The following is a 14,166-nucleotide window of genomic DNA, read 5'->3' as shown; positions in this document are numbered from 1 at the left end:
TTCTGCCCACACTTTAACTAATAATTATTGTAAATGTTTACCTATTTAGGTCATATGTTTATGTTTATTGAAAATAAACACTAATTTTCAGCAGTTATGGTTTCCTGGTTTGATTCTCTTTGAATTGCATGGTTGCTGTTGGGCGCAGATATTGAATATGGGCCAACTTAGTTGTTTTAATATAATCTGGCAGAGTTCTGGCCTGTGCTCGGGAGACATCTGGCTTTTCAATGGCGATATTATGGCATAGTTATGGCATGAATATGGGCCAATTTAGGGTCTTCTGGCTCTCTTCATGGTAAAGCATGGGCATTTTCTGGCAGCTTTCTGGCGTGCTTTTAGCAAAACAGTTTGGGCCGGTTTTGGCCCTGCATTCCTGGCGGTATGATTGACAAAACTAAGAACAGTGTTTGGGCCATAAAAGGCCCGTTACAATTTTGCTACCTGGGTCAGCAGCGGTCAAAATGCATTGCAATATGGCAGCTGAGTGGAGGGACTTGCCTAAAATGACTACTTGAACTTGCTGGTTCAAGGACGCATGCATGTGTGCAAGCCTGCACCTAGAACTTTCATCAGAGAAACTAATATTTAGGCTATCAGACAATTAAGGCCCAATCATGTAATGAACCGCAAAAACCAAACAAAAAGCAATAGAGCCTACCAATAGAATCAATTGTGACAAAAATCATACGGTTAAAGATCAATGTTAATTATTCAAATTACCAAAAAAAAAAAAAAAAACGGCACAGCGGCCACTCCCGCGGTCGCAAGCCAGATTAAACCATTTGATGGCGTATTGATTTATCTCCTCGGTGACTTTGTCAGACATGCTATTCTTCCTCACTGCTCCTAAGACATACAAAAACATACAAAGCAAAGAAACAAAGAGTAAATATTAGATCAATATTCAAAGATTCTTTATTAGCCTACATGACATTATAGTAAAATGCTTGCAGTTTGCACAAACAAATAATAATAAATGTGACTAAAGTGGTGGAGTGAGTAGGCCTAGTGAGTGAATGAATGAGAGAGTGGTGATTAAGTAAATACTGAGTGAAATATTAATAATAAAAATAATAAAATAATAATATAATTTATTTATATAGCACTTTTCAAGCACAAAGTACAAGAAAGGCATCTATATACCGATTATGCCCTTGAACAATAAGCTACAATGCCATCCTTATAGTCAGCTCACACTGTGGAAATTTCCAGTAAAAAAACAGTGTTCCATGACTGTGTTCCAAGGCTCCATGACTTTAACACAGGGCATCTGAACACACAAAACAAATTTGATCATTTTCAAAACAATGAGTTTTTGGAGAGAAAAGAGAGAAATTGTCAATTGGTCACATTTGACCGCAAACAAAATAGGAGGGTTAACTCTAAGTTAATGTAAAATAACAACATTAACTTCCTGTAAACTAACAGGAAACAACTGGCAGGATTTTCAGGATCTTCCCCTTGTTTAACGGCAGACTACAATAACAATACATTTCTGTTATTATCATTTTCCTGTTGGGTAACAACAAAAAAACGTGACCTTCGTGTTAGTTACAACAGGTCTTTCTCTTTCTACAAACAAGTGCCTATTGAGTTCATCCTCTCTCAAAACTGTATTCAAAAAGTTGGTTAATAACCACATTAGACTATTTTCACAAGAAAGCTGGTTTTAGAGACACCAACCTTACATTACAGAAAATAATGGTCCAATTTCTTAGCTCTTTCATATATAATAGCATATTAGCCTGGCTCCGCCTGTCTATGTACTACCTCTCGATTTCTTTTCCCTACAGTACTCCGTCTGGAATAGCTTGATTCGCCCTTGTTTACTTCGGCAGAGTAACTCCAATGATTTTAAACCTCAAACTGTGCCTTCCCACCTGGAAATAAACGTTTGCCTATGAATCTAGGCCAGACTCTGCAAAGTCAGAGAGTCTGGTGTCCAGGCTACAAGCATAATGGCACCAAAGATGAAAATTTGAAGGAAAAGTCCTGTCTATCTAAAGCATATGCCAGTAATGGTATACTAAGCATAATTAAATAATGAAACATTCACTTTATTTCATGTCAAAGATAAAAATCCATTTTTCCACATCAGTTACTTATTTGTTTAACATATTTTATCACTTTTTAGTAAGCATTCATATTATTTCACATCACTTACTTGTGGTTTAACAGTCATTGTATTTCATGTAACTTATTTGTGCATGGTTAAACATTATTTAGATTACTTGTGGTTTAACAGTCATTTTATTTAAATTCTATATGTCAGGTTAAAAAAATATTTTTTGAAAAATAAAGGGACATGAAGCAAGATAGTAAGTAGTGATTTAGGAATATGTAGACTGACTCTAATCCTATTTCAGGATCAGGGAATAAGGTAAAGAAGAATTCTCATGAAAAACAAAAACATTGCATTAGACTTCTGCATCACATATGTATAGTAAAATGTAGACATGTTATATAATAGTATTTCGAAAATTTTATTTCAAAGGTCAGGGAATAAGGCACAGAAGAATTATCACGGAAAAAAACAAAAACATTGCATTGGGCTCGTGTATCATGTATGTATCTAAAAAGCAGACACGTTATCTAGTAGTATTTCGAGGTGGCTGAATAAGATACAGAATAATTATCATAGAAAATAAAAATATCGAATTGGGCTTGTGTATCATGTGTGTATGTGAGAATGAATAACCTGGCAGATTATGTCTAGAGGAATGTAAAGTACAAGGAAGAGTGTAAATGATAATCAGGGAGGAAATCAAGTAACATTCACTTTACTTATTTGTGATTGTGCTTAGGTGATAGGGTATACTAGGATTCATGTAGGGGAAATTTGTGCCCAAAGGGTCCATTGCCATTGTGAAAGCATGGGGATATTGTATATCCCACCATAATGCCAATCTCAAGTTGTGGTGTATTCTGCCGTGGTAAAACAGAGTTGAATATCCATAAAGTACGCCTTAGCTATAGGCTTTTAATGCTACCTGGGACTCTGAAGTAATCAAAAGCCTCCCATAAAAGACTATGTGGTACTAACCCAAAAGCATTAGCCAGATCCATGACTACGACATGCAGGTCTCTCCTCTCGTGCTTCGCTCGCTGAATCTGGTGCCAAATCATGCTGGTTTGCTCTAAGCACCCGGAAAAGCCAGGAATTTCAGCTTTTTGCACCGAGGTCTCAATTAGTCCTTTCAAGGTAACTGGACAACCCCCATGACTTACAACAATAATGTAAAAATAGCATCTGGACACATTTCAACCATTGTAAAGTATGTGTAAAATACTCATCATTTTCAGACGAGGGCTTAACGATAGTCCATCAGTTTTCTGAGCAAGGTGGAAACCTCGGTAGGGGTACTTCTTCTGTTCTTGTCATTTACCCTTGTCACCCTCTCAGGATTGATATCCACAAGACACCTAAAAAGATGATCACCTGATATATAACTCTGTACAGCATAATGGAAGGCAGCTGAGACTAAGTTGGAATTTGTAACGTTAACACACTTTTACTCAATAGAGTTGTATGAAGTAGAAGTATTGTGTTGTGTAGTTATTACAGCAGTATGCAGGATTGCTGTCTGTCTTCAGAGGCAGCAATCCTGCATAGTACTGCTTATAACTGCATAGTACTGCATAGTACTACACAACACAATACTTCTACTTCATACAACTCTGTTTAAAATATAAAAGATATAGACAACCCCCCCTCACACACACACAGGCACACCACTCCCACCCCCAATACATACCACACATAAAACAAATTCTGGTTTGAAAGTGTGACATGAACTTACCTCTGGTTGAATTCAAATGGTCACGCTGCCTCCTCTTGATATGGCAGATTCAGACTGTAAAAGGTGGAGACACATGTGGTGAGACCTGTTAGAAATGTAAAAGGTGGAGACATGTGGCAAGGCCAATTATAAATTTACATGTAAAAGGTGGAGACATGTGTCTCAAGGCCTGTTAGAAATGTGGCCATGTTGGACCCTTCACAAATGATTCACGATTAAACACTGTCTTGTAACCGAAGACAGACAGGTGGAGTTGTGTTGATCCAGCATCTTCCACACCTCCCATAACACTCCCGACTCCAGCCAAATGTTGCATCCTCCTTACCATGTCCCTCTTATAGGTGTACAAAGTATACAGAGGGCTACCCATCCCTTCCACATTGTGTCTTTTGTGTAGTTCACACACAAGTGTTGTTCAAACTTTGGAAACTGAAATCTTTTTATTTTTTGGAAACCTAAATTAGTGTCAGACCTCCTTGTTATGTTGCAGTGTCACCATACCTTCCTCCCAGTCTTTTTTGCATTTGTTCCTGTTCTTGTTTTAAACACACATTGAAAACTTAATAAAAAATCTATTGAAAACCTAACCTTCATCTTCATCTCACCAAACGAACTGAAAAGGACACTGGATCTAATGTCCACACAAAAAGGATACAAAATGCATAGCCTACATTTTGACAATGTAAGTAAAGTATATTTAGCGTGATACAGGCAAATGTAGGAATCCAATAACCGCTCATGTCCAGCAAGGAAACAAACGTTCAATGTTAGAACTACCAAAGAACATATTTTAGATCGATGTTGCAAACTAATTATACTCGCAATATATAATTGACACTATAATGTAAGCATGCTAACACGTAATAACACTCGTTTTTGGTTTGTTTCCCGTTCAATAATGCACTCGCTGCTGTCTATCCCATTGAAATAACACGACACGCAAAGAGCTGTTTGGAACTGTTGAAGCGTACGTGAACCTCGTGGCGGCGACTTCAAAGAGTGTCGCAACTCTCTTTTTCTATGGCTCTGCTGAAAAAACATTTTGTGGAATGATACATCATAGTTTGAAAGCAACGATGTGACTCTCTGGTAGGCTAGCATAGGCCTATAAGTCACATCACGCTCTGTCTGCCACTTGTCTGTATAGCTGATGGAAATGACATAAGCCTAAAGCTTTGATAAGGCTATATGTTTAGCCTATTGAATAACTCAACGATATAGAAGACAAACCATGTTGTAGAAAGATGCATCATCATAGGAGATTTGCAACGATGTGACTCAAAAATAGTCTTTGGTAGCATAAGTGATATCGCTCTGTCTGCCACTCGTTGTCTAGCTGTATGGCACGTCCTCTGAAACGTCCTTAAATTCGGGACCATTAGCCTATCGCTCGTTTCAATTTGGGACCTTGCAGTCGGAATTGTTGTTTGTTAATTCAGAGTCACGAGTCCAAAGTAGCCTGGGCTATTCGAAGCATCAGTTTATTGCATATACTTTTTATTATGTCATTTTGAATTTGAATAGCCACTACATACCCGTGTTTGTTGGCGTATTGTTGCAAAATCTGCGGAATCATTGTATGCAAGCAAACTGCATACAGGGAGTCTTTATAGTTGAGGTCAGACATGATAATCATCTAAACATCTTGCGTCCGTGATTCAGTGCTGCCAAAACTCTGCTTACCCTCTCTGCCTCTGGTCCTGTGCTGTGTGAGAGGGGGAGTGGCCACGGTAGAGTGGAGAAAGCCATTGTTTGCTTCTTTTACCGATATATTTAACAGTATATTTTGCTTTTTGTATCCAAACTTGGCACTGCACTTACTCGTGCCCGTAGCAAGACACCTGCCAAGTTTGAAATCAATCGGACTAACGGTTCAACAGATATGCAAGCCTACAGTGCTGTTTATGAAGGGGAGTGGAAACAGTAGAGCGGAGAAAGCCCATGTGTGGTCCTTTCACCGATATTTTCAACAATATCTTTTGCTTTTCTTATCCAAAAGTCAAATTTGGCACTACACTTACCAGTAGCAAGACACCTGCCAAGTTTGAAATCGAACGGACTAACGGTTCGAGAGATATGCGGCACACACACTGACACACAGACAGACTTTCCCGTCAAGTGCGCCGGCGGTACGGGGAAGCGGGGGATACGTCCCCCGCAGTGTTGAAGAGACGACAGTTGTCCCCCTCACTTTCGATAAAGAAAAAAAGCCTTATAGATACGCTAAATAAATAATAACCTATAGCTTTATGCTAGGCTACGTAAAACCCTCCATTAATAGCATCACGTTATTCACAGCCATCTAAGACTGCACAATCTCGTATTCACTCTGTTGGATATCTGAAGCCAGTTTGTCTACTAATAGTTCTTGCCGTCAATCTTTCTGTGGCAAATCTGCCTGCACATTTGCGGTTGAATACCGATCACATGTCCCACGTTACTGTGTGTAGAGAATGACCTGAAACAGTTTGGAATTGCTAAAGTGTTCTCAGAGACTCTAGAGGAATTAAAAAATCTTGAGAAAAATCAAACTGTTGGCGGTGAAACAGTCAAAGGGGGTCTATATTGTATTGCAGGAGATGATTTGGGGTCACATAGCATTGGTGGGTTCACTGAAAACTTTAGCCGTTCTGTGTACCGATCTTTTGCAGATAATGTGAAATCACAAGAACCGAGTTTTAGAATGATCCAAATGTTTGTGGTCCACAGCGCACTCCTGAAAGGTACGATTCTGCACTCCTACAAGCTGAAGACGGACAAAGCAGTAGAGGCATAAACGTAAATTCTGTTTGCAATGCTCTTGAGTCTTTTCATGTTTGCCAGCCTGGTCTCCCACCTTGTTTAGGCCATGACATATTTGAGGGTGTCTTATCTTATGATGTTGCACTGTACTTGAAGTACTTCATCAAGGAAAAGAAATGGTTTACATATTCACTGTTGAACCGACGCATCAAGCAGTTGAAGTACAAGGGATCTGATGCTCTCGCAAAGCCATCTGCTGTCAACTCTGGGGTCCAAGCTTTCTGGTCAAGCTAGAACTGGAATGTATTAAGGCTGCTGTCTGTGTTAATTGGTGACAAAGTCCAAACTCCAGGAGACAGGTGTGTGGCAGTTAACTCTGAAGCTTAAAGATGTTGTTGATATGATTTGTGCACAAAAGTAGCCTATCTTGATATTTTAATCCAAGAATATTTGGAATCAAGAAAGTGGTTATTTCCTGAGACTACACTAAAACCCAAACACCATTTCATGCGTCATTATCCGGCACTAATTTTGAAATTCGGCCCCTTGATTAGAGTATGGACCATGCGTTTTGAAAGTAAACACAGTTACTTCAAGAGATGTGCAAGGCATTTAAAAAACGTCAAAAACATATGCCTAGCGTTATCCGAAAGACATCAAATGTTTCAGGCATATCTTTCAGCTGGGCAGGGCTGCAGTCAGCTTCTGCAAGTCAAAGACAGTTGTGCTTTTTATCCCAGCCTTTACAGTGATGCAATTAAACATGCAGTGAGAGAGTTTGGCTTTTCAGAACACAATACTAGTGTTTCCACAGACATAGAGTACAAAGGTACTTCATATAAAATATTTCCTTGTGTCAAACAATGAGTTCATCAAGTTCCAAGAACTTCTCATTATTTTAGTTCAAAATGATGCAGCTGTGTATTTTGTGGTGGATATACATAAAGCTGACTATCATTCTCAATACCATCTGTACTCAGTGACAAAACAGAGTACCAAGTACAAGGCTGCAATGGCTTAACCTCAATGACTTGGTAGATTTTTATCCATTACCATCATACATTGTTGATGGACACCAAATCATTCCTCTGAAACACAGTGTGTTATCAGAATAAACATGGTCTTGACCACTGTGCTGGAGAGATAAGGTAACTGTTCAGTAATGCATATTCTTAACAAAAGATGCTATTTGGTAAATGTAAAAGTGACACCAGTTTCCCTTTTATATGAATATGTTAAAAAGAATGTAAACGTGTAAATCCTCATTCATAATATACTCAAGTTGAAACAGTGTGTTGTTGATATATCATGATCCCAGTCACTGGTGGAGAAATCATAGTCAATCCTGTCTGACCTCTCAGAGATCAATAAAAACATTCTAGAAGAGCATTTACAATCCCTCGGGGTCGAGACATCTGACTTTCAGTTCATCGAGGGAGCCGATGTGCTGACAGTGTTAAGACAGCGTTGAGTCTAATTTATAATAAAAGATCATTGCTTTCACGATATTAATTAATCTCTCTCCATCACAGCAAAGTTACGGCCAAGGTATGCTGATCTGCTGTCCGACTGCAAGTGTTCCTCCAACTGCACCTATCTGAAGCAGAGCTGCACCAGTGACCACCAGTTAAAGGTGCAGTCTTGTGATTTGAACCTTTTCACCTGATGGGGAAATCTTGTTGGATTTGAAAGATATTGTGGGGCTTGTGGTTGCTCCAACACACACAGATGAGTCAACCTTGAAGACAAGATTGCAGGGCACAGGTACAAGTATCAATAACTCTTTTCTGGTGTTAAAATAGTGCCTCAAGTTAAAAAACAGTCTTGATATCGCAAAGGTCTCTACAGTTACTGTGGATGTTTAGAAAGAGGAAATAGGACAGGCTATTAAGGAGAAATTCTCCGGTACAATTACGGGTAACCTTATCAATTATTTATCAACCTTTGACTATTTTATTGGAACACTCAGAATGGTGATATTAAAAAGACACATTATCATAAGTTGTGGTGATGTTAGGATTCAATTTCAATTGTCTTGCTTCCTAAACATTTCCCATTTACTCATTCACAGTGTGAAATGGCTGTTCCTGCCACAGTGGAGCTCAGAATCGGTCAAGACAATTCGCAGAGATTGATTCTTCAAGACTGTATACCAGAGTCTGTCAGTGAACTTGCACTACACATAAAGAGTCAGTGTGGAATAGAAGAGGACTTCAGACTTTGGATCCTGACTTTGATAGCGTACACTATAAAACCTAACTGTACATCTTAAAAATAGAAATGATTTAACCTGACTTAATACTGATTAGTTCACAGCTTTTCAGAGTGCTGCAGAAAGTTATATTCACTTGAATGGCCATTCCCAACGTTCGGCTGTCTTTTAAATCTATATTATCACCAGCAAAGTATATAATCATCGCTGTCAATGGCAACAGGTTTTGTGTTTCTGATTAAAAAGGATGAGAATGGGAAGGACTACATCACGCTGTCCCACAACGCGGAAACAAAAAATCATAAAGACCCAAGACACCTGCAACAACAAAACTACCGTGGGTGCATATTTTCTGAGCCGGGCAACCCCGACTGCCCAGTGGCCAGTTTTAAAGCATATATTTCCCGTTGTCCACCCGATGCAAAAGCATTTTATTTGCATCCTCTAAGAAAGGATCAGTCGATCTTGAACCAGCAAGAAATCTGGTATTCCAAAGAGGCAATGGGTCACAATGCCCTCGGGCTTATATGATGGCCAACCTCAGCCAAGCAGCTGCAATTTCTCGACGCTACACCAATCACAGCCTGAGGAGCACCGCAGTGCAGCTGCCGTCAACAGCTGGACTAGAAACGAGAGAGACAATGACCGTCACCGGGCATAGGTGCGAGAGAAGAAAGTCTTATTATGAGAATAACTTGTCATGTGTCAGGCCAGTAGAGTTATTGAGTCATCACAGCGTACCTACATGTATGTGCCAATTCTCACAATGTTGAAGAAACAGGATATATGTGAGAAAATCAAAGAGACAACTTCACAGTCGACCACCAATGAGAGAGCCATGTGGCGCCAAATGTCGAAGAAGGTGTACAGACCATATTACAGAGGAAAGACAGAGGGAGATATGGAGTTAATACTGGGAGATGACCTACTAGTGATGGGGACGAGACCGCCTATGCCGAGTCCGAGTCAAGACCGAGTCTTTGAAGGGTCGAGACCGAGTCGAGACCAAGTCTGTTGGTTTTCAAATACAGTCGAGTCCGAGTCAAGACCGAGTCTTTGAAGAAGCAAGTCCGAGTCGAGACCGAGTCCTTTAGGAGTCGAGACCGAGTCGAGACCAAGACCATAAAAAAAATTCAGTTTTAATATTCATAATTTAATATCACCCCAGTTAATAATCAACAGTTAGGCCTACAGACTAAGCTAGATTGGGAATTGTTTAGAGGAGCAGTCTTAACATCTTAATATGGACTATGCTGACCTACAGACACTCACCGGCAGCAGAGCCATAGAGATAAATAAACGGCTCTGACGGCAGTATCTTTGCATTGCACCATGGGATGGATGTCATTTTCACATAATGCCAGTCAACATTGCATTTTATTATTATTGTTGTTATGTGTTGTCTGTTTTTTTATATGAACATAAAAAATGCGTTGGTCTCGAGGACTCGGTCTGAAATTACGAGTCCTTCTCCTCCCACTGTGGTCCGAGACCGAGTCAAGACCGAGTCTTTGAAGGAACGAGTCCAAGACGAGACCGAGAAAGCAGAAATTGGTCTCGAGACCGGACTCGAGTCGTACTACATCACTATGACCTACACAGAAAGACTATCATGGATGTTTTACTCAGTTACACCAAAAGAACAACAACCGGCCCAGAAAGTCGCCGTGGCCGCTCATTCATCTACCACCTGCAAAACCAGATAGGAGAGCCAAGACAGGTCTACAAAATGTTTTTCCTGTCTTCATTGGGCTACCACCCTAAAAATGACAGTCTAGTCATATCCATGGTGGGGAAGTTGAACACCAGGCCACTGGTTCCATCCAAGGATCAGAGAGGAAGGCAGGCTGCAGTTAACAAGATGGACATGAAGACCCTTGATGACCACATTGAGTCCTTCTATCCTTGTGTGAGCCATTACAGACGGCATGCCCCAAAATCGACGGTACCTGCCAAGTGAAATCACAATAAAGATGATGCATTCAAACTACCTGGATAAAGGAAACGCCTGCTCCTATGAAGCATACAGGAAGATTGTAAAAGACAAAAAATCAGCTTTGGCAAACTTGGGGAGGAGCAATGAGAGGACCAAAGATTCTAGAGCGGAGCTCTGTTCTAGAATCTTTGGTGAGGACTGTTTGGAACACGCTGAACATGCAAACTGCCACACAGCAGAGACTGAAAGCTCAGATTGCCCAGAGTGCCTAAGGTGGAACAAACACAAGCAGTCTGCCCTAGAGAGCCTGCAAAGCTACCAGCCAGATGCAGAGAGGGACTGGCCGGTGTTCTGTCGAGTTGAACTGCTTTGTCGAGATGAGTTACCGTAACATAATTCGATAGAACGTATCTGTCGATCTGCGCTACCTATCTAGTTGAGCTATCTTATTTTCTTTAGTGGCATTGGGCAGTCTTAATAGACGGTGGGCCAAGGGGAGATTTCGTATTTTCAGACGATATAGGGCGTGGGGAAAAAGTGGGGCTTTCGGATATGATCGTTCTGAGGTGCAGGACAAGGTACTGTTTTACATTTGCAATATGGTGTGATCACACATAGCATATTTCTCCCCATTTCGCACTAAGTAGATTGCAACTAACGTTGACTGCATTAGAGATACCGATGCAAGCCAAACTCACTTGCCTATCAACTAGCCTATTGGTCTAACATCCTGAGAGAGAACGCTGAGAGAGCAACGCCAACGACAGTTGACTAACACAAGAAGAAGAGCACGAGAGAAGATACACGACTGGACAATAGAGTGTCCCAGTGATGCCACTTCCATTTGCCTCCATGGGACCTATCTTTCAATAAATGTTGAACGCCAGTATATGGCGAAAAAGAAATTATTTTCTGGTCCCGGTTGACTTGTGCCTTAAATTACCCATATGATGTTTGTCAATTTTAAAGACAATTTTTCATGTAAAGACATTTGCAGTTTGTTTCGTAACTATTGAATTACAACATTGTGAAAGATCGTAATTCCAACGACTACAAGCCCATCAGTCGCGCTAGTGACGTTAGCTCATTCACAGCCACACTAGATTGTACAAGCATACCTGCAACAGGTCTTAATTGGGCTTTCCTTGCCGATGAAAATACCATGAGTCAGAGGATTAAACACATCAGGTAAGTTGTATTCGTCCATAGACTGTACATTAAATACTGTTAAGTGACATAGCAGGCAGCAAGATGCAACCGTTAACTAGCATAACAGCTAATCTTATCGTTTCATTACGTTGGTGACGTAGTGCTACATTGTTCGAGACGATAGATGTAGTCCACTGAGCGGATTCACACAAAACCAACAGAACTTTTTAAGTCTATCTAACAACAGTACTTTCTTGACGTGAAAAATTATCTTTTAAATTCACACACATCATATGTGAAATTCGTGACACAATTCAAACTGGACCAAAAAATAATTGTTACCTCTCCATTAACTCCCGTTCATATTTTTTTGAAAGATAGGTCCCTTGTAGCGGAAGTAAAACGGAAGTCACTGGGACACTCTATGGACCCTTTCAAGAGAGTTCCATTATCAGCATCATAGTTGGCCCCACAAGACTTCCTTTTTAACATTCCATATGTTATCTTAATGCAGAGGAAGTAGATTGGGGCCCAAATAGAACGTTCAAGCATTGTTTTGTTTACCTTGTTGAAAGGGTCTATAAGAATAGAGCAAAACCACAATTAAACGAAGAAGTGAAGAAGAGAAGTGAAGCTGTGCATGTTGCTGACCCTAAAGCACGTCCTTTATCATATTGTTTAAAAACCCGAATGTTTGAACATATTTGGCATAGGCTACATGGCACAACTTTATCCAGTTAGAACTAGCTAACAGCTAAGGCATAAAAAAAAAAAAAAATCTTGGGTTCCGGTTTCCAACCGACCCTGTCAATTTATGTGCGACCCAAATTTACTTTATGAGCTTGGGGAAGAAATAACACTAAATAGTCTAGGCTACATTAAATAAATCCACAAATAAAAGGCGAACTATAATTACATTAATTACCCCTTGCGTTATGTATATGTAACCCACATGGATAGCCAACTTGCCCATTGTGATGTACCAATAATTCTTTGGTGACCCCTAGAGGGTGCACGAGACAGGTTCAAACAATCAAATAATAATAAACAACTGCTACTACAAATTAGAGACAGACGTCGGAACGGATAACTAACGATACAGAAAGAAAGAAGAAGAATATTAATCAAAACAAGAATAATATTGACCAAACAGAAATCAAACACATTTCTTTTGACCTAAAAGCTTCAATCCTGGTGAGTAACCCCAAATAATTATTTATTATGTAGGTTGCCAAGTCACTTAACAAAGACAACGTTATTATCCTGATAACTGTTACAGATAAACCACTTCCTGAACAAAGACCTCGTTGGACCATCTTAACAGATCGAAACATATTAATCACTTGAATCCTGGTGAGCTAGTAATTTTTTTTAATGTTTATCTTGTAATCGTTATTTTTTCTATGTTGTGCTAACCTAAGCTAAGCCACCTACACTGGAGACTAATGACCCTAAATACGCCCTAATGTATTTTTTAAGTGAGTGATATACTTTTTTAAAAACCAGTCAGGACAACCTCTTAATGAGATCGATTTTATAATGTATGAAGTTACAAACAATTTAGGATTTAAAACAAAAAAAAGGTATCCTGTGTTTGTTATTCTGGGAAGCCAAAGTGCTGGTTAGCTGTCTTAGATAGCCTTCAAGCTAACCGCTCTGCGGTTACCATGTGAACCCATAGCAACCAAACAAACTGGTAACGTAAATGGATTCATGGAAATAATATTCTGAACTTTAGCATTTTATGAACTTGGTTGACCTCAGTACTATGGTTATGATATACCTATGATAGTTTTATTATAGAAATGATTAAGAAGGAGATCCATTGCATTAATTAGTATTCTGTACAATTTTGTACAGACTGGTTTTTTGATTACCCCTTCAACCACTCCTTGACCTACGCCTTGGATACCTCGAATTTCCTGCTGTGATACCCTTCCCTGGACCATTTGTGTCTATGCCTTGGATACCACAAATTCCCTGCTGTGATACCCTTCCCTGGACCATCCTCATCGCCATTCTTCCTTGCAATATTCCCAGAAATTGAACCCCCACCTTCATCCACTTTCCACCCAGTGACTGTGGTAGGATCTGGGCAAATACACCCACACCCACAGACTGTGACATTAAGGAATTACATCCACCACTATTTTTTATTTAATTATTTATTTTGAGTGCACTCTCTTTTATTTTGGGGTTTATGTTTATTTTGTTATTTTAAGTTCAGAGATCTCAAGGGAATTATTTATTGAAAAGTTACCTAAGTGCCGGCACTTCTGATAAACTGATATTATAGTTATATGTTAAGAATTGTATTTTTATTG

General features: G+C 39.7%; 1 long non-coding RNA gene across 1 annotated transcript in view; it reads right to left on the bottom strand.

The window, feature by feature from the left end:
• Nucleotides 1-1,239: 1,239 nt before the first annotated feature.
• Nucleotides 1,240-14,166, bottom strand: part of LOC125291755 — a 45,424-nt gene continuing 32,497 nt past the window's right edge. The window contains exons 2-3 of the long non-coding RNA XR_007193059.1: nucleotides 3,804-3,888; nucleotides 1,240-3,426 (exon numbers count right to left, since the gene is read on the bottom strand). This is a non-coding gene — a long non-coding RNA (uncharacterized LOC125291755). The remainder of the gene's footprint in view (nucleotides 3,427-3,803; nucleotides 3,889-14,166) is intronic.

This window comes from Alosa alosa, chromosome 3 (assembly GCF_017589495.1).
Source record: "Alosa alosa isolate M-15738 ecotype Scorff River chromosome 3, AALO_Geno_1.1, whole genome shotgun sequence".
Classification (NCBI taxonomy): Eukaryota; Metazoa; Chordata; class Actinopteri; order Clupeiformes; family Clupeidae; genus Alosa; species Alosa alosa.
The sequence above is the reverse complement of the archived record's forward strand: the minus strand, read 5'-3'. Positions and strand labels throughout refer to the sequence as shown.